The sequence below is a fragment of the Ambystoma mexicanum genome, chromosome 1p (assembly GCF_040938575.1).
Source record: "Ambystoma mexicanum isolate Mex_15411 chromosome 1p, UKY_AmexF1_1, whole genome shotgun sequence".
Lineage (NCBI taxonomy): Eukaryota > Metazoa > Chordata > Amphibia > Caudata > Ambystomatidae > Ambystoma > Ambystoma mexicanum.
Genome location: NC_090921.1, coordinates 1,434,740,783 through 1,434,762,590, shown reverse-complemented (window position 1 = coordinate 1,434,762,590; position 21,808 = coordinate 1,434,740,783).

Below are 21,808 nucleotides of genomic sequence, written 5' to 3'. Positions count from 1 at the left end.
ACTGGTGACAAATGTTCATATAGTTTGTGGCAACAAAGTTTCCTAAAACATACAACATATCTGCAATGTCGCACTTAACTTCTAGAGTGTTAACATGTTCTTCCAAATTGAGAGGTACATTTGCAACGTTGCCTCTCACACCTTGCACTAATGATTTTTTTGCCAAGTTTGAAATCTTTGATTGTAATCTAACAATAACCTGAAAGGGATGAAGTTTGCAATGCAATTACTTTAAACATGTTCAGTTTTTGAAGCACAGCAGGGATATCAGCCACTACCATGTTGTTAAAGACACTTCTAGCAGGAATGATTGTTTGATTGTAAAACCCAACACAGTGTCTACAAATATAAAGTGTCTCACTTGTGCCAAATCGTTCTTCTACAAACAAATACAGATAAAGTTATTTCCATATATCTTCTATATTCTTTAATATTCTCCTAAACGTACACTACACTTGAGACTTATAAACAGTGTGTCAAGAAGATATGCAAACAATGGCAGGTCTTTCAGTAGAAGACAACTCAAACATTGCAAAACCTTTTTTATATTGTTGAAAAATCAGATTCTTTGAAAGCATAGGATCACCATTTCCACTTCCTGTAAGTGTTTCAACTATAATCTTTTAAATGGAACATATTTACCATTTACAGTGTAGAAACAAAACCTTCTACAGTTCCAGTTAAAAGTGTTTGATTTAAATTTGCAAGAGACATACTTGGTGTTTTGCACTCAAATAGATTAACGCAAAGGTATCTCATTTAATATGATGTGCAGCCAACATCTGTATATGATGAAACTGACTGTTAATTCTAGTTTTATCAAAACAAGCTGGACAGTGACCCAGAAGTCTTATTTTTTCACAAACTTCAAAGTCATCTATTCTCTGTAGCATCTTGATCTGTCTTTGAACATTATTATTTTAGTGCAAAACTTGCAAAAATCTCTTTACTACTTTACTGGAAAAGTTATCAATACTGCACAAAAAAATGCACGTTCATACCTCACTTTGTTTTTTAGGTTTTATTCTAAACTGACCTAAACTTTCAATTTCTGTATTTTAAGACCTTAGCATTTCTTCTTTTTTAGAATTCCAACCGTTTTGGATTTCATAGTTATGCCGCTCTCATCAATAGAAAGAGGCACATGCTTTATCTGAATGTAACTCTCCTCATTAAAAAATATTTCTGTATGAGAAGTCTGTTTCAACTCAAACACATCATAAAAGTTGTCACGTGTAAGTACATGAACTGTTACTATAGTTCTATGCAATGTTGTAATCACCTTAAGTAATGTCTTAAGTGTATTCAATAGAAAAATGAACAATTTTCTTTTCATATGAAAGCTTTTCAAAATATCTAGATTTTGGTTTCGCACTTGAACAAAGATTTGGAAAAACTCAAGAGTTGTACATTTTCCTTTATATGTCAGCTAAAGTCACCTTACCTTTGCACCTCCAGTTTCACCCCCTGTTGAGCAACCTATGACCACCATGATGACATCATAGATCACATCACTGACATATCACTAATTACATTACAACAGTAACCAGCATTAAGAATGGCCTACAGCCGTGGTCAGTGTGCATGACCAAATATAGTTGAACACATGAATCAATACTAATCATGACCTTCAGTCATGAACACTGTCACAGTCTTCACCCATGTGCACTGTATATTTTAACACACTAACCATAGACTTTGGCATTCACCAGTTGCTACAGCTTTCAGTTGTGTCTACTGTATTTTATATACATACTTAGTTGAAGATATGCATATTTAAATAGCTGGTTCCTTGGATCCTCCTTATTAAGCAGGACCTCCTTAGGCACTATGCTCAGACGGAGCTGAGCATAGTGCCTGCAGAGGTTGTGCTTATATTCCTGCTTATCTTCAACTAACTATCTGTCAGTGAGATATGTAATATCACACTACAGAGATCCTGCATATCTTCAACTAAGGTTAGCGTGATATGCAATGTCAGTATTAGCCCTGTTCTGAAAAAGGCCCTAGGAGGGCCAAAACACGTGTCACAATAAAGGGCAATTATTTTGATGTTCAACTCAACAATCTCTGACTTATTGAGTGATATTCAACTGATTGTCTACCATTTGAGCGAGTAGAAGACTTGGCACTTCACCTATGGTGCCCAGTGTGTCCTTGATCATAAACGTTTGAAGTTAAGGTATGGGTATGACTTAAAGACACCCACTAGTAGCAACAAGCAGCATCCAACAATACATTTCAATCATATTATCTACAGTGGCACAGAGTCACAGAAATACATATCCAACCCACGTTGAAACCATATTATTAAATAATAACTTTCTGCAACACAGATGTGCAATATATCATACACTTAGACTGAGAAGACTCGAATTCCCCAAACCCATGTGAAAATTGATTTGTACATGTTCTTCTTTTTTATTAAAAAGTAATATGCATAGAAAAAGTAAGAGATATAAATATAGATCTTTTTGAATCTGTAAGAGGGTAAACAATAGTTTATCATAGAGAAAGCTTTAAATAACACAACAAATGCACTCTCAGAGTTTTCACTGCAAATAAAGTTGTTAATATTTACTGACACTAACTGCTTATCCAAAACATCCACAGATATTTACATCAGGAACAGAGTCCGCATGTATACAGTGTGACTTCTGCAATTATAGCCGACATTGTTATTAATAAATTCAAAGTTTTTATAAGTAACTTATAAATAATATTATGTCTGTTGCCATAAGTGTTTCATCAAAGTACACATAACTTTTTTGTTTTTCTAAAGAAGGTGGGAACTTAATTAAAAAAAAACAAATGATGACAATGTACCTGCTATTCAGCTATTAACTTCTACCAATCCTTAGTTGCAGCACCTCCCACAGCTACCCATTGGTGGCATAGATCACACATGACTCTCATAACTTAGACATTGGGAGCCAGTAAAATTGGTTTATGTGAAGTAGACACTGCTGCCGAAGTCGAGGGTTCATTCAGTGACAGCGGAGTCACACTGGTAGAATCAGGTGCTGGACGTGGTGCCAATTTACATGCATGTAATATATGACCACGTGCATTTTAGTTTTGTGGTGTTCGTGTGAGTTAAGGTATGTATCGTCCATATACTCCCAATGCAAAATCACCAGATGATTGATCATCACAGATATTCCAAGGTTTTGCAACGGCACATTTGATGGTCTAGATCTTAGCGTCTTCATGTGCAATGTGCACTGAACATCCTGCGCCTCCCTTTTAGAGCATTGTTTTTTGACCTTGAAATATCTCCAACTGCCTACAAGGGATATTATTCCTGTGGCCTTCTTCCTGGGTGGTGATATGATATTATAGAATAGGTTATTTATAACGTGCTTAATACCCAGAGATTTCTAAGCGCGGACCCGGGGATCAAACCTGTGTTGCTCTGTGTCATCTTGCTTCCAAGGCAAGCACATTGCTGCTCAGCACAGAGAGGAAAAGGCAATGAACAAAAGTTATGAAAATGTGCATGGGTATGCTAAATATTCACCTTAACTCCATGGAAGAATCAGTGTGCCCAGAAAACTGTCACTGACACATGGCAGTATTTCTGTGTCAAGTAGCATCGGAGTAAGAAGGACATTAAAAAGGTTCAGTCTGTTTCCTAATGTAAGCTATTGCAGATCGAAGATTCCAATAAACCATTCCAAACTTATGCCACCTCTAATTTGATTAAGCACCTCATCCACTCCAATTACGACAATATAGAGGAACCCTATACAAATGCTAATTTACATAAAAATCTACAAAACCATGACTTAATATCTGCACACAGGTATCTGCTGTAGAAAAGCACATCTGCATCAATCTCTTCCACATCTACCTCTACCTATGTTCCAGGCACCTCCACCCAGCATCTTGATATCCTTGCTATCATGGCTTTGCAGGCCTTGATCTGTATGATAATGGTGTTAGATTTACAATCGTTGTAACTTCAAAAACACTTGCCAGCTATGCATCCCAAATAACCATGGCCCAGTTCACTGTCGAGCACTAACCTAACTCACCTCCCATTTTCTGGGTCTCTCATAAAGTACACCTGACAGACATCCTCTTCCAACATGATCACTTGGAAGTGTTACTAATGAATCAAGGACAGTCACCTCTTCTTGGCTCCTATTTGGAGCACACACAGCTGCAAAACAACAGCCAGCCATATTGCCACTGAAGCTAAACTTTGGCCACTTGATGTTCAGGTGAAATGTGAGGTGTGTAGCCCATTCAATCAGAGTGAGACCACATCAATTCTCGTCATCCACAATGCCAATAACCTACTCCTGTTTTGGAAGTGTGTGCACATCCACATGGACAAGCAAGTGCCAAAGGGACACCATAACAGCTGTGGTATCTTGAAGGAGCACACTGTCCAAGAACATGAAACCTTGAGAAGTGAATGGGCAGAGGTGAATGAGCTGCCAACAGATTTCACAAACCTCCCTGATCTGTGGAACATCTGGACAAACACCTAAACAAATGAGTAACCATCTTCAATGGAGGACACAAAACATAATTTTGCAATATACTTCTCATCTCCAGATTGGCACCATCAGACACACAATCCAAACCATACTCAACCAACACTGATACACCGACAGCAAACATGGAAAGACCCTGCACAAGACATGGCATCAGGCAACCAACCCTTGCTATCCCACCCTTGTGATGGCCCCTTCATAAATTGTGAAACACATGTCCACATGGCCATATGGGCAAGTCAATCAAAGAAATGCCACCATGTCTACCTCAGACAACCCGCAACATGACTCAACACCCATGAACATATGCACATAGGAAGTGCAATGCCAACCACAGCATACATGGTTTACACACCCATGCAAATCATAACCATTAGTGACCAAACATGCCTGCAATGCAAAGCATGGAAGTAGCCAAGCAACAGATGTGTATGACAAAGACATGAAACACATGCAACTCCAAACATGCCATCTCCCCACATCTACTATTGTCCACATCCGTACATTGGCCATGAAGGCATCCCACTAAACATTACACACACAAAGCATGTGTCACACTCACCTGTGTCTCTGCAGGAGCGATGGACGAGCCTCCCTTGACCCGAGTCTTCACTTCCCCTGTTTCACCTGGAGGAATACCTTGATCTTTAGTAGGGTGTGCACTCCATCCTGCATTCGTAGGGGCACGATTCACTCATGTGATTGGTGCCAATGTCTGTAGGCTGAGTTCAGATGCCAAACACTGTTTTATGCCTTCACAGCGAGGCCGAGAGTTCAAAGCGCCAATTTCTTCACTGGCTAGAAAGTCCTTCCCACAAGTGAACGTTGTGCTCAGAATGTTGAGTGTCCAAAATTGTCCGTATTGTCTTTGTTTGCCGGTATTTTTGTGGGTGAGTAGCGCTGCGTCTAGAAGCTAGCTGCTGCTAGGTTTGTGCAGCGCCTTCAATTCGAGCGTGCCTGGTAATGTCTCTCCCTTTCCCTTGCAGGAGTAATTATGTGGTATAGCGCCTCGAGTCCGGGTTTAGCGCTACGGGAAACTTGGTGGTTGGGCAAATATACACGGAGGCTTTTGGTAAGTATGCACCATGAGCACAGTGAAATAAGTGTCTGCGTTATTGGGGCGAGTCCAATGAATAATGTCTCTTCTTTCTTTTGCAGGGGTGTGTGCGCTCGTGCAACTGACCTGGATTGCAGCATTGCAGGAAGATTCGGTGAGTATGCGCAGCGTTACTGATGTGCGTGCGTTAACGCAGTTCTTCTTTATTCTTACAGGTGCCGGTGTAGAAATCCCCTCTTCACTGGAGATAGGTGCAGCGTGGAGTAAGAACAGGGGTTCTTCCGGAGCAGGTAAGCTGAAGCAAAATGATTCAGAGCGGGTAAGCAGAAGCAGGATGATCCGGAGCAAGTAAGCAGAAGCAGGATGATCTGGAGCAGGTAAGCAGAAGCAGGATGATCCGGAGCAGGTAAGCAGAAGCTGGCTGATCCAGAGCATGGCAAGTATGTTGCTGATACAGCTCACAGTAAGCAACACAAAGCCCTGGAAGAATCGTGGGTGTGGTTTATATAGCCAGCCACACCCAAACACTAGAGAGCTCATCATCGTGCACTTCCTGTTTGGCAACAGGAAGTGGTAACCAGGAAGTTACTACAAACACTAGTAAGGAATTAAAGGAGGGATTTGCTATGTGTTCTTTGGGTGCCTTTGCCAAGCCTGCCAAGCCGCCACCCAGCTTGCCCAACTACCTGCCAGATACCCATGACAGTCTTCCCCCTCAAAACCCCTCCAAATGGTGTGTATGAGGGCTTTGGTTTCTCAGGATGGTCCCCATGGAATTTCCGCACCAATCGAGGGGCATGCACGTGAGTGCTGTGTTCCCATGATCTTTCCTAGGGTCCGTACCCCTTCCAGTCAATCAAATAGTACAGGGTCTTTCGTACTTGTTTGGAATCTAATATGTTCTTGACCTCATATTCTGGTGCTTCTTCACCCACTTGCATGGGTGCGGGAGGTGTGGAAGTTCGGGTTCCTGGTTGTGCTGCTTTTAATTGTGACACGTGAAATACGGGATGTATACGCATATGTTGAGGTAACGCCAGTCTCATGGCTGCTGAATTAATTACTTTTTCAATTGTATACGGCCGATGTAGCTAGGCTGAAACTTTTTGGGACCCTTTAAAGCAATGTGTATAGTTGCCAGCCAGACCGAGTCTCCCACTTGATAGTCTGGGGCTTTTCATTGATGCCGATCAGCGTTTCTTTTCGGTGTTTCATTGGCTTGCTGTAGGTTTCTCTTGGCTTCTCTGGCTGCTTTCATGCTACTGGCATGCAGATTCTTTACTGCGAGCATTTCAATGTTTTCTGGTGGATCGAAGACCGACGTTCTGGGTTTTCTACCATATATAGTAAAGAAGGGTGTTGCTTGGGTTGATGAATGTGTTGAGTTGTTGTAGGCATACTCCCTCCATCCATAGAATTTCTGTCCAGCTTTGGCTTGTTTGGTGTAATAGACAGCGCAAATACTGTTTCATGGTATGGTTTGTGCGCTCGGTTTGGCCGTCCGTTTGAGGGTGGTGACTAGAAGACAGATGGACTTCTACTCTTGCCAGGGCACAACATTTTTTCCAAAAACGAGGTACAAATTGGCTGCCTCTGTCAGAAACGATTACGGTAGAGAATCTATGTAACATGACGATTCGGTCTAGAAAAACCTAAGCCAGGGTCTGAGCTGAGGGAATACCTTTTAGAGCTATGAAATGGGCCATTTTGTAGAAGAGGTCCACTACTACGAGGATGGTATTATAACCTGAGTTGGGAGGTAAATCAGTGACAAAGTCCATTGATACTGTGTGCGAGGGCACTGGCGGAATGCTGATTGGCTGAAGGAGGCCAGCTGGTTTTTGCCTGGATGTTTTGTATTGTGCACAAACCTCACAGGTGCCTATGTAGGTGGCAATATCATCTCGCCAAGTTGGCCACCAATAAGATTTGCTTACTTTCTTCATGGTTTTGGCTATTCCCGGATGGGCTTCTAACAGTGAGTCATGGTAGTCTGATATGATTTCTTGTTGCAGATCCCTAGTTGGAACGTAGAGGCGTTTTTGGTAGTATGGTAGTTTGTCTTGAATGGTGAACTGATCTCCCTTCGTGTCCCAAGCCAGTGGGTCTTCTTCAGACATATTTTCTTTTATTGCTTCCTGCAGCGTATTTAATGGAGATTAGCTGATGCAGAGGCCAAGAATTTTATGACTGGGTATGATCTCCACTGTGTTAGGGGCATTGTAGACTTCCTCTCCTGTGACAATGCGGGATAACGCATGCGCTTTCCCATTCTTAACTCCGGGGTGGTAGGTGAATACAAAGTCGTATTCCATTAAGGATAGGGCCCAACGGAGCTGCCTAGAAGACTGAGCTTTTGCTGAGAGTACGTATTGCAAGTTCTGATGACCTGTTATTATTGTGATGGTGTGTTTTGCTCCTAGTAAGTAATCTCACCATTCACCCAGTGCGCTTTTGATTGCTAGGAGTTCTTTCTCAGAAATCGCATAGTTTAATTCTGCTGGGGAAAATTTCCTTGACCAAAAGGCAATGGGATGAAGGCATCCGGATTCAGGATTTTGTTGAGACAATACGGCCCCCATGGCAACGCTTGAAGCGTCCATCTCCACGATGTATGGTAAATCAGGCTGTGGGTGTTGCAGGATTGGGGCTGAGGTGAATTTTTCCTTGAGAGCTCGGAAAGCTTCTTCCGCCGCTGGTGTCCATTCGAACGTTCAGTGTTTCAGACGTTATTGGATGTACAATATGTGAGAATCCTGGTATGAAGCGTCGATAAAAGTTTGCGAACCCTACGAAACTCTGTACTCCCTTTACAGACGTGGGTGAGGACCAAGTGAGGATTGCCTCCACTTTTCTATTGTCCATCTTGATCCCCTGCGGTGTCAGCACATATCTCAGAAATTCTACCTCGGTGAAGTGGAAGGAGCATTTTTCTAGCTTTGCGTACAGTTGGTTTTCACGCAATTTGCAGAGTACAGCTCGCATGTGGGTTACGTGTTCTTGGGGAGTGGTGGAGTAGATCAGATTGTTATCGTGTAGACGACTGCGCAGACATCGAGGAGTTCCCGTAACACATCATTCATAAAATGCTGGAACGCAGCCGGGGCATTGCAAAGCCCAAAGGACATGACCTGGTATTCATACAAGCCATAGCGGGTAAGGAATGCAGTCTTTCACTCGTCCCCTTTCTTCATGCGTACCAGGTGATATGCACCGCGTAAGTCTAGCTTGGTGAACATCTTCGCTTGTCTCACCTGGTCTATGAGTACTGGTATTAGAGGTAACGGGTACTTATTTTTTATGGTGACTTGATTGAGGGTCCGGTAATCAATACACTTTCTTACGTCCCCCTCTTTCTTCGGTACGAAGAAGAGTGGGAGTCGGCAGGTGACTTAGATGGTCTAATGAAGCCATTGGCCAGGTATTGATCCAAGTAGGTCTGTAGATGAGCGTTTTCTTCCTCGGTTAATGTATAAATGGGGCTGCATGGTACTTGTGCCCCTGGTTGCAGGTCGATCTGGCAGTCGTAAACTCGATATGGTGGTAGTGTATTAGTTTGCTGACCACAAAAGTGATGGGTGGAAGGTTTCAAATGAATCTAAACCACTGGCAATTGCTCTGGGCAACCTTCCACACCACTGTTTTTTAGCCCGTCTGCGCCATTGCAAAAGGGGACCAGCCATGTGCAAATCAGTCAGCAGCTGCTGCCACATCAGGTAGCAGCCCAGCCCGAACTGCTAGGCCAGGTCCCCTCTGCACAGAAAACCAAGCAACCCCAGACATGTTTCGGCCTTGTTGGACCTCCTCAGTGGGTCCCGTGCCTGCTGGGCCTAGAGACCCAAGCTACTCCTCACTGATGAGCCCTTCCCCTTCTGTAATGGCTTGGCAGGCGAAGAACGGTGGTCTGGAGGGTTGCCCAGAGCAATGCCAGTGGTTAAGATTCATTCTAAACCTTCCAGCCATCACCTCTTTGTTTTTGCTTTGTCACCCTGAGTGGGACGGGTATGCCCAGACATGGGTCCCGTGCCTGCTGGGCCTAGAGACCCAAGCTACTCCTCACTGATGAGCCCCAACAGGGCGAAACATGTTTGGGGATGCTTGTGGTCTCGTGCAGAAGGGATGTGACCTAGCAGTTCGGGCTGGACTGCCCCTTTTGGGGTGGGGCCTAGCCTGATTTGCATATGGTCTTTCCCCTTCTGTAATGGCTTGGCAGGCGAAGAACAGTGGTCTGGAGGGTTGCCCAGAGCAATGCCAGTGGTTAAGATTCATTCTAAACCTTCCAGCCATCACCTCTTTGTTTTTGCTTTGTCACCCTGAGTGGGACGGGTATGCCCAGACGTGGGTCCCATGCCTGCTGGGCCTAGAGACCCAAGCTACTCCTCACTGATGAGCCCCAACAGGGCGAAACATGTTTGGGGATGCTTGTGGTCTCGTGCAGAAGGGATGTGACCTAGCAGTTTGGGCTGGACTGCCCCTTTTGGGGTGGGGCCAAGCCTGATTTGCATATGGTCTTTCCCCTTCTGTAATGGCTTGGCAGGCGAAGAACGGTGGTCTGGAGGGTTGCCCAGAGCAATGCCAGTGGTTAAGATTCATTCTAAACCTTCCAGCCATCACCTCTTGTTTTTGCTTTGTCACCCTGAGTGGGACGGGTATGCCCAGACGTGGGTCCCGTGCCTGCTGGGCCTAGAGACCCAAGCTACTCCTCACTGATGAGCCCCAACAGGGCGAAACATGTTTGGGGATGCTTGTGGTCTCGTGCAGAAGGGATGTGACCTAGCAGTTTGAGCTGGACTGCCCCTTTTGGGGTGGGGCCAAGCCTGATTTGCATATGGTCTTTCCCCTTCTGTAATGGCTTGGCAGGCGAAGAACGGTGGTCTGGAGGGTTGCCCAGAACAATGCCAGTGGTTAAGATTCATTCTAAACCTTCCATCCATCACCTCTTTGTTTTTGCTTTGTCACCCTGAGTGGGACGGGTATGCCCAGACGTGGGTCCCGTGCCTCTGGGCCTAGAGACTCAAGCTACTCCTCACTGATGAGCCCCAACAGGGCGAAACATGTTTGGGGATGCTTGTGGTCTCGTGCAGAAGGGATGTGACCTAGCAGTTTGGGCTGGACTGCCCCTTTTGGGGTGGGGCCAATCCTGATTTGCATATGGTCTTTCCCCTTCTGTAATGGCTTGGCAGGCGAAGAACGGTGGTCTGGAGGGTTGCCCAGAGCAATGCCAGTGGTTAAGATTCATTCTAAACCTTCCAGCCATCACCTCTTTGTTTTTGCTTTGTCACCCTGAGTGGGACGGGTATGCCCAGACGTGGGTCCCGTGCCTGCTGGGCCTAGAGACCCAAGCTACTCCTCACTGATGAGCCCCAACAGGGCGAAACATGTTTGGGGATGCTTGTGGTCTCGTGCAGAAGGGATGTGACCTAGCAGTTTGGGCTGGACTGCCCCTTTTGGGGTGGGGCCAAGCCTGATTTGCATATGGTCTTTCCCCTTCTGTAATGGCTTGGCAGGCGAAGAACGGTGGTCTGGAGGTTTGCCCATAGCAATGCCAGTGGTTAAGATTCATTCTAAACCTTCCAGCCATCACCTCTTTGTTTTTACTTTGTCACCCTGAGTGGGACGGGTATGCCCAGACGTGGGTCCCGTGCCTGCTGGGCCTAGAGACCCAAGCTACTCCTCACTGATGAGCCCCAACAGGGCGAAACATGTTTGGGGATGCGTGTGGTCTCGTGCAGAAGGGATGTGACCTAGCAGTTCGGGCTGGACTGCCCCTTTTGGGGTGGGGCCAAGCCAGATTTGCATATGGTCTTTCCCCTTCTGTAATGGCTTGGCAGGCGAAGAACAGTGGTCTGGAGGGTTGCCCAGAGCAATGCCAGTGGTTAAGATTCATTCTAAACCTTCCAGCCATCACCTCTTTGTTTTTGCTTTGTCACCCTGAGTGGGACGGGTATGCCCAGACGTGGGTCCCGTGCCTGCTGGGCCTAGAGACCCAAGCTACTCCTCACTGATGAGCCCCAAAAGGGCAAAACATGTTTGGGGATGCTTGTGGTCTCGTGCAGAAGGGATGTGACCTAGCAGTTTGGGCTGGACTGCCTCTTTTGGGGTGGGGCCAATCCTGATTTCCATATGGTCTTTCCTCTTCTGTAATGGCTTGGCAGGCGAAGAACGGTGGTCTGGAGGGTTGCCCAGAGCAATGCCAGTGGTTAAGATTCATTCTAAACCTTCCAGCCATCACCTCTTTGTTTTTGCTTTGTCACCCTGAGTGGGACGGGTATGCCCAGATGTGGGTCCCGTGCCTGCTGGGCCTAGAGACCCAAGCTACTCCTCACTGATGAGCCCCAACAGGGCGAAACATGTTTGGGGATGCGTGTGGTCTCGTGCAGAAGGGATGTGACCTAGCAGTTCGGGCTGGACTGCCCCTTTTGGGGGGGGGCCAAGCCAGATTTGCATATGGTCTTTCCCCTTCTGTAATGGCTTGGCAGGCGAAGAACAGTGGTCTGGAGGGTTGCCCAGAGCAATGCCAGTGGTTAAGATTCATTCTAAACCTTCCAGCCATCACCTCTTGTTTTTGCTTTGTCACCCTGAGTGGGACGGGTATGCCCAGACGTGGGTCCCGTGCCTGCTGGGCCTAGAGACCCAAGCTACTCCTCACTGATGAGCCCCAACAGGGCGAAACATGTTTGGGGATGCTTGTGGTCTCGTGCAGAAGGGATGTGACCTAGCAGTTTGGGCTGGACTGTCCCTTTTGGGGTGGGGCCAAGCCTGATTTGCATATGGTCTTTCCCCTTCTGTAATGGCTTGGCAGGCGAAGAACAGTGGTCTGGAGGGTTGCCCAGAGCAATGCCAGTGGTTAAGATTCATTCTAAACCTTCCAGCCATCACCTCTTGTTTTTGCTTTGTCACCCTGAGTGGGACGGGTATGCCCAGACGTGGGTCCCGTGCCTGCTGGGCCTAGAGACCCAAGCTACTCCTCACTGATGAGCCCCAACAGGGCGAAACATGTTTGGGGATGCTTGTGGTCTCGTGCAGAAGGGATGTGACCTAGCAGTTTGGGCTGGACTGCCCCTTTTGGGGTGGGGCCAAGCCTGATTTGCATATGGTCTTTCCCCTTCTGTAATGGCTTGGCAGGTGAAGAACGGTGGTCTGGAGGGTTGCCCAGAGCAATGCCAGTGGTTAAGATTCATTCTAAACCTTCCAGCCATCACCTCTTTGTTTTTGCTTTGTCACCCTGAGTGGGACGGGTATGCCCAGACGTGGGTCCCGTGCCTGCTGGGCCTAGAGACCCAAGCTACTCCTCACTGATGAGCCCCAACAGGGCGAAACATGTTTGGGGATGCTTGTGGTCTCATGCAGAAGGGATGTGACCTAGCAGTTCGGGCTGGACTGCCCCTTTTGGGGTGGGGCCAAGCCTGATTTGCATATGGTCTTTCCCCTTCTGTAATGGCTTGGCAGGCGAAGAACGGTGGTCTGGAGGGTTGCCCAGAGCAATGCCAGTGGTTAAGATTCATTCTAAACCTTCCAGCCATCTCCTCTTTGTTTTTGCAGTGTATTAGTTTGCTCCTTCGTGAACACATCCAAGAACTCCTGGTATTCCTCTGGTAAAGTGCCCATCAAGCCTAAAACTGCTATCTTTTCCTGTGAAGCTAACAATGGGCTTCGTTGGATCCCTTTGTTGTCGTAACAAGAGGCACATTCTGTGGAAACGAGTAAGGTTCGAGCTTGCCAATCTATCTTTGGGTTATGCGTCTCTAGCCCCTGTATCCCAAGAATCAGCTGGAATTGGGGTTCAGTGATAAGGTCAAATCTAATGCTTTCCCTGCCATCTTGGCAGATTAAGGTGATGGTGGAAGTACACTGTGTTACTGGTCCCGAAAGGAGTTGTGTGCCATCCACATCTGTCACGCTTTCTATTGTGTCCTTATGGTGGAATGCCAATCCCAAGGTCTTTGCTGTGTTTATGTCCAGGTAGTTCCCAATAGCCCCACTGTCTATGAAAGCCTTGAGGGCAGTCATTTGGGTCGGCAGTGAAGGGTCTACCAAAACGACAGGAATACTGAAATGTGAGATCAGAGTGCTCCATTCCTGGCTCGACAGACCGACCTCTACATCTACCGGGCGTTGGAGTTTTCCGCTGCCGCACCTGTGTCTTCCCCTGTTATCTAGTACCCCCATTGTCTTCCGTGGGGGTTTCACTGTGCAGTTCCAGAGGGAGTGACCAGATTGGCTGCAATATAAGCAAAGTTTTTCTTGACACCTCTGTTTTCTCTCTGCCTTGTTGCGTGGTCCCCTGAGAACACCCAATTGCATGGGCTCTGAGTGTGATTCTGAAGCGTTTCTATGGGATGCTTCCTTTGGTCGGACATACACTGGTCTATGCTCTGATCTGGTTCGGTCGGCCTTGCGATCCTGTTACAGGTGGTCTAGTTGAATAGTTAGGTTGATGTATTCACTGCAATCTTCGGGAGGATTAACTACTTGCGCCAAGTCATCTTTTAATTCTCCTCTCAGTCCTCGATAAAATAACGTTATTCGTTTCTCCTCTGGCCAACCTGATTCAGCTATTAAGCGATTGAATGTGGCGACATATGAGATAAGATCCTGACCACCCTGTGGCAGAGAGAGTAGCTCATCATCCAGGGCTTGACCTCGAGTCTGATGGGCAAATAGTTTTTCCAGTTCACGCTGAAAACCTGGGTAATTTCTCAGTAAAGGGTCGTCTCTAAGCACTAACAGGACAGACCAGTCCACCGTGTGCCCTCCTAAATAGGAGAAGACAAAAGCTACTTTAGCTTGGTCATTCAGAAAAGTGTCTGGTTTGCATATGAAGTGTAGCCGGCATTGATTCATGAACGCTCCAAATTTCTTGGGATCCCCAGAGAAGAATTCCGGGGGTGCTAAAGGGATGTTGTCTGGAAGAAATACCTCAACGGGTGTGGCTACAGGTGCCACGGTAGGCTTCCCCTGAGGAACTCCACCTGGTAGGGGTGCTAGACCAGCTTGGGTCTGTAAGAGCTGTCTTGCCAAATCGTCTGTTTTGTCCCTGTTGACTACCAGTTCGCGCCTTAAAGCATTTGTTGCAGAGCGGGCTGCATGCACCTCGGCCCGTAGTTCACCTAACAATAGGGAAAGCTGGTCTACCTCAGAGGTTTCCATCGCTCGGGCAGAGGTATTGAGGATAGCTTTGTGTTCTGTCACACTCACCTGTGTCTCTGCACGAGCCTCCCTTAACCCTTAACCCTGAGTCTTCACTTCCCCTGTTTCACCCATAGGAATACCTTGATCTTTAGTAGGGTGTGCACTCCATCCTGCATTCGCAGGGGCACGATTCACTCATGTGATTGGTGCCAATGTCTGCAGGCTGAGTTCAGATGCCAAACGCTGTTTTATGCCTTCACAGCGAGGCCGAGTGTTCAAAGCACCAGTTTCTTCACTGGCTAGAAAGTCCTTCCTACAAGTGAACGTTGTGCTCAGAATGTTAAGTGTCCAAAATTGTCCATATTGTCTTTGTTTGCTGGTATTTTTGTGGGTGAGTAGCGCTGCGTCTAGAAGCTAGCTGCTGGTAGGTTTGCGCAGCGCCTTCAATTCCAGCGTGCCTGGTAATGTCTCTCCCTTTCGCTTGCAGGAGAAATTATGTGGTATAGCACCTCGAGTCCGGGTTTAGCGCTATGGGAGACTTGGTGGTTGGGTTTACACGCAGGCTTTTGGTAAGTATGCACCATGAGCGTAGTGAAATAAGTGTCCGCGTTATTGGGGCGAGCGCAATGAATAATGTCTCTTCTTTCTTTTGCAGGGGTTTGTGCGCTCGTAGAACTGACCTGGATTGCAGCGTAGCGGGAAGATTTGGTGAGTAGGCGCAGCATTACTGATGTGCGTGTGTTAACGCAGTTCTTCTTTATTCTTACAGGTGCCAGTGTAGATATCCCCTCTTGACTGGAGATAGCTGCGGCGTGGAGTAAGAACAGGGGTTCTTCTGGAGCAGGTAAGCTGAAGCAGAATGATCCGGAGCGGGTAAGCAGAAGTAGGATGATCCGGAGCAGGTAAGCAGAAGCAGGATGATCCGGAGCAGGTAAGCTGAAGCAGGATGATCGGGAGCAGGTAAGCAGAAGCGGGATGATCCGGAGCAGGTAAGCAGAAGCAGGATGATCCAGAGCAGGTAAGCAGAAGCTGGCTGACCCAGAGCACGTCAAGTGTGTTGCTGATACAGCTCAAAGTAAGCAACACGAAGCACTGGAAGAATCTTGGGTGTGGCTTATATAGCCAGCCACACCCAAACACTAGAGAGCTCATGAATCATCATGCACTACCGGTTTGGCAACAGGAAGTGGTAACCAGGAAGTTACTACAAACACTAGGAAGAAATTAAAGGAGGGATTTGCTATGGGTTCTTTGCATGCCTATGCAAAGGCCTGCCAAGCCTCCACCCAGCTTACCCCAACTACCTGCCTGATACCCATGACAACATGCACACATGTCTCACAGCAAATAGGCCAGTACCAATATAATCAACATAGTGTTTCCAAACACAAAAGACATCCATAAGACATTATTAGTTGGAGATCATCTTCAAACAAAATGAGCACATGGAGAAAGAAGCACAGAAGCATCCATAAACCAGCAAACCAAGACATGCTGTACATGGCACAAAGAGACGTAAAGTGGTGCTGTTGAACAATAACATTTCAAAAGATTGACTCACAACTTTGTACAATGATGGCAACAGACACATTCTCACTGGATAAATTAATAAAACAAAAGGAAACCTACAACTAGTGAACTATATACATGAGTCAGCAGGCTAGTCCATGCCTATCTCAGACAATGCCTGAGCCATGGCCAATTCTCCATCCACACTCTCCTCTGCAGGCGGGCCTACCTTGTTTGCCAGGGGGCTTGCAGGGCTTCGATCGTCAAATACTCAATCTCTTCAGCTGCCCTGCAAGAATGACACCAGTGCCTGCAAGCGCTGTCGTGCCTCCTCACTCACTTGTACCATGTGTGCACCTTTTTATCTCCTCCTGCTTGCAATGCCTTCAATGATTTCCCTCCTCACTAGCAACATCTCCTGTTGCCTAGAAATGTGTCTGTAGTACAGGTATTCCCTCTGACTGCATGAAAGTCTGCATCATCTTCCAGGGTATAGACTTCTACCCCCAACAGGGACTCAGGCACATCCAGGCTGGTAAATGGCAGGACAGCAGCACAGGAGGTCATTGAGGTATCTGTCATGGAGCCCTCAGTTGAGGTTGACTGGGGGACAGATGAGGAGGAGAGGGCCATTGTGGTGACCTGTCCAAAGTGGCCATTGGAAAATAGTGTTGCTGCCAATTGAGACAAGAGAGTCTGCCAGTGATGCTCTACAAGTATCTCATGAGTTGCTTGCACAGCATCACGCATAGACACCTGCAACCTTAAGCTAACCATCAGCAATGACAACACTGCATCCCGGATGGCCACATTGGCCGAAGTGCGGGCTCTGCTTGGTGTAGGCATTGGTGAAGGTATGAAGTGCTGCCGCAGATGGCCCTGGAACAGGAGTTTGTTCTGACCCCTCCTTGGTGGACTGCACAGCCTCCTGTCTCAGGGAATGGTGCACAGCCAACACATCCCCCTCGGGAACCACCACTGAACACTATGGGCAGGAATGCTATGGCCTCCTCCTCCTCCTTCTCCTTCTCTTCCTCCATCAACCCATACACCTCCAATGAGATCACTGTGGATTGGGGCCCCTGTGTGGTAAGGTCAACCCCACCATCTCTGCTACTGATGTGGCTACCACAATGATGGATTCCTGGGCCTCTTCCTCTGCAGCCTTGCCATCGGCATGGTATGCTCCCCCATGCACATCACCCTCAGCTAAGGTGGATACAACTGGATATACCTGGGGTCTGCTCCTGCATTTGGAGGCCTTGCCGCTGGGATGCAGCTCAACAGCATAGCTCGTTCTCTCTTCTCCATGTGCTGCAACTGTGGAAAAGTTAACAAAAAACATAGGGATCAATCATAAGTGCTAATGCATGTGTACTCTCCCCAAATGCATCAGTAGCATGCCGTCAGCATCAGTCAACAAGCAATTGCCTCACACACATAGGCCCATGCTTAGAAATGTGACAGATTGCAGTCTCACAACTGACGGCAATGATGAGCTATGCACATGAAAACATAGCACATTTTTGCATGGCATCATACACATGACAACTCTATGTGCATCACAATTACAATGAAGCAGTGACCCACAGCGTGTATCCAGCAGGCAGGGCCATGGAAAGGGCACCTGGCCAGATGTGTCTATAGTGTCATAGGAAAATCTCCCAACCACATATACCAACATGCACCCCTAAGAATCCAACATGAAAGCAACCAACATGTATATGCACATGTTGCTGAGGATCAAGCAGCAATTATCTTTCTCCCAACACAAACAAATATCATTGTAACATGCCATGTATGCTGCCTCATTCAGTGGCTTTATGGATCCCAATGTAGATTGGGATAGTCAAATGCAAGAAACTGCCATGACCACACATCCATGCGCATGTGTCAGTCTCAGCTGCTGGGTGAAGATGATGCAATCATCATGCCCAGTGGAACAACCCATAGAGGAGAGTGCATGAATGTACCTAACACACCCCCAACAATTCAATCTGGCAGAAGCTCCTGTCAGAGGCTTTGCTGTCAGCATCTCACAGTGCATGCAGACAAGCATAGTTTGTGACCAGAGGCTGGTTGTGGACATACCTATTTATTAAGCACAGACCTAGCTTCAAGCAGCAACTGAGTGCTTTACAGAGGTATACAATTATACAGATACACAATGGAGCACTGTACAGGGGTATATAAAAGTACAGATGCATAACAGCGCTTTTCCGAGGTAACAACAAAACAGATATACAATGGGGGGTAGGATACAGAGGGGCACAGAGGAAGAGTACAGTTGCACAAGGTGGCAGGGAGGAGAAGGGCGGATGGCATCTAGCATGTCAGGTGGCACAGGGGGCGACGTGATGGACTATGTGTTTAGGAGGAGGGACTCCTTGAAGAGTCCCCTACACAGATGCGTGCCATTACATACTTCCAGCAGCGACATTATGCTGCATACCTTTTAAAGATTCTGCCACAAAAACCATTAACTTGAGCAAGTCATGCATACCCATGTAGGACATACCAAATATGTGGAAATGTACACCCTGTGATTACTCCCCAGCAGAATGGATATCTTCCTGAAGGTCAAGGACATGGTCAATGACAGCTAGGTTGATCCTCTCCAAGGACCTAGAGGTGAAGGCGTGCCACCCGATGTCAGCCTGCATGGTGCACCTCCATGGAGACACCTGTCTCAAGGACCACGTTTACTTAGCCTGGCTCCATATCCTGAGGTCATCCCAGTGATTCTTTGCATGGTACATGTACTGGCTGCCACCCCCTCCACGTTGATGGCAGCTGTGGTATCCACCAAGATCTGTTCAATGCATCACATTCCAAGCTGCTTCTGCGGAACAAAGAGGGAATCTTAATTGGCCAGGACTTGAACGCCCACGATGCCAAACTCTCCAGCTGTGAAGTTGACAGCCCTCAGCCTCGCCTTGGGTTGCTGCTCGATGTTCCGGTCATGGTGCACCTCAGGCAGATGGGTAAAGCTGGGCTTTGACTATGTGCGCTGCAGAGCTGTGGTGGTGGTATTGCGGTGTGAAGTCTTTATATGGCAGATGAGATGGACACACAGCCTGACAGGAGGGCCACAGAAGAACAGTCTAAAGAGGAATACTAGGCACTTCAAGGCAGTTCCGTGGTCAGCAGGCAGTGACACACTATCAGGCAGCAGGAGATGTAGAGGTATGGAGGCAAAATAAGGCTAGCGGGGGCAAGATATGGCACAAGGCAGGAGCAAGGCACATGTGTCTACACTCCACATAACAGGCAAAAGTGACAAAATCAGAAAAAGTGTCCTATGCACGTAATATCCACTGTGCGCACATAGCGTTTACATGGCTAACATTGCAAATTACGTGCCCTCCCTTGCGTAGGTAGAGGCAGAGATATTTAGGGGGTACAATGCAGATTACCTGGCATGAGTGGGGGCAGTGATATTTAGGGGGTACAATGTGGATTACCTGCCATGCATGGAGGCCACGATATTTAGGAGATACAACAGGGATTTTTTGCCCAAATTTGCAGGTACATTGCCGTGAACACTGCTTGCTCCATGAGTGGGTGGGCTCCATGGAGAGGAAGAGGGCCAAGGCAGGGATGAGGGCAGAAGAAGTGTCCACATGCTAAATGTGGGGCTCAGCATACAGGTACCCCTGTACCACAAAGTCCCACCAGGGCAAAAGAGGGGCCAGTCAGCAGTGCAGGAACAGGCAGCACCCCATAAAGAGGCAGATGTCAAGGAGAAGGGGTCACCAAGAAAGAGGCATTTTACAGATGAGGAGCTAACAATCCTCACTGATCACAGTCAACCTGTACCCTTGGGCTGGTAGTACCTTTCCTGTGACCCACCGGTGGAAGATGTGGCAGGAGGTCACAAATCACATCACGTTTTTTGTAGGCGTGCTGAGGAAGAGGTCCACAAGAGGAAGGGGAGATCATATGATGGACCAATGAGATTTTTGGCAGCATTGTGGCCTCTGCCCAGGCTACTGGAGGTGGATCATCACATGTGGATGAGCTGACTCCATTTGAAGAGGTCGCCAGTTGCTGCATCAGCAGTGAGCAGGTGGTTGGCATGGGAGTTATGGACACTTATGCAGCCTCGTCAGGTGAGTGCCATGTGTGCATGTTATATATACTTTCATCTACACATGATTTGCTATCAAATGTTGTACTACAGTTGGTCGGGGTGCTTCTCACCCATCCATAAGTACTACATTAATGCATCCACAGTCACTTCCATTGCATCTTGTGCATCCTAGTAGTGAATTTTTTAATTTTGTTTGCAGTTGAAATTGATCTCACAGCGCACACACATTTTTTGTATACAGGATTCTTTAGCAACACCAATACACCTGTATGTGGCAATGGCCTGCAAGACACAGGACATTGGGCACACTCACTGTTCATGCTTGTGGATAGTGGATTGTGAACACAAATTATGAATCACATGGAATAACACCAAGCAGTGGACGATGTCAGAGTTATCCATTCAGTGGCCCTGGCAGTCATTGGACATGGATGAGCAAAACTGTCGGTGAGAAGTCGCATGAGGGCCTGTTCCAGACAGAATTTGCAGTGGTTGGCCAAATGATATTTGAGTGATATTCATTCCAGATTTGGAGTGTCAAGTATTCAGTCATCATGCAAGTGCACACTGGTCATATGCATGTTGCACTCTTCTGAAACATAGTTGAGATGCATGTGACCGTGAGTAACCACACATCTGGCGACACGTATGTCTGCATGCTATGCAGGTTTAGTCAGCAGGAGAAATCTTGATACTTCCACATGTTGCAAGTGGGTATGGTTGAAGAAGAGAAGGGTCTCAGCAATGAAGCACGGACCTCCATTTGTCTACTGTTAGACCTTGCACTCTCATACATGTATGTATGTATGGTCGCCTACTCCTCCAATCAGTGGCTTGATGCAGGGTTTAATATGCACCAACATGATTACACATTGCATTGAATATTAGTCGCCTGTGCCTTTCATATTTCAGGATGCCCAGTTTCAATGCGTAATGTGTGTGTCGATAGTCCTATTGTGTTTGCATGCATTAGAATTCACATATGCATGTTCAGCCACTTATGTAGGCCTCAGAATACTGTTGTATTACTTTGTGCAGGTGAGGACACAGTGGTTGAGGAGGAGGAGGAGGAGGAGAAGGAGGAAGAGGAGAAGGAGGATGAGGCACAACCATTCACCAGTACAGGCTGGGGTGCTGCGCCTGGTAAGAATCCCTTCATGTTGCAGGCCATCATCCAGGCCTGCCGACTCTTCCGATGATGCTGCTATATCCGATGTGGAGGGCATACTGAGGGACATAGTGGAGGGTACACCACTGAGTAGCTGAATGCCATGGAGTGCTTTGAGTTCCTTGAACCTGCTGAGTAGAAGGCGGAGAGCCAGGAGACCCTAGGCCTGGCAGTGGAAAGCCCTGTGTCAGGGTTTGCTTCAGTCTCTGAAACATTTCCGTTGCCCATAATGGAGGCAGCATCAGAGGATGGTGTCAGTTGAAGGGTTGTATACTGCCATCCAATGACAGTGCACTCACTACGATGGGTCCGGGCTTCGACATCCCGGCTTGGTAGGCCCTGCA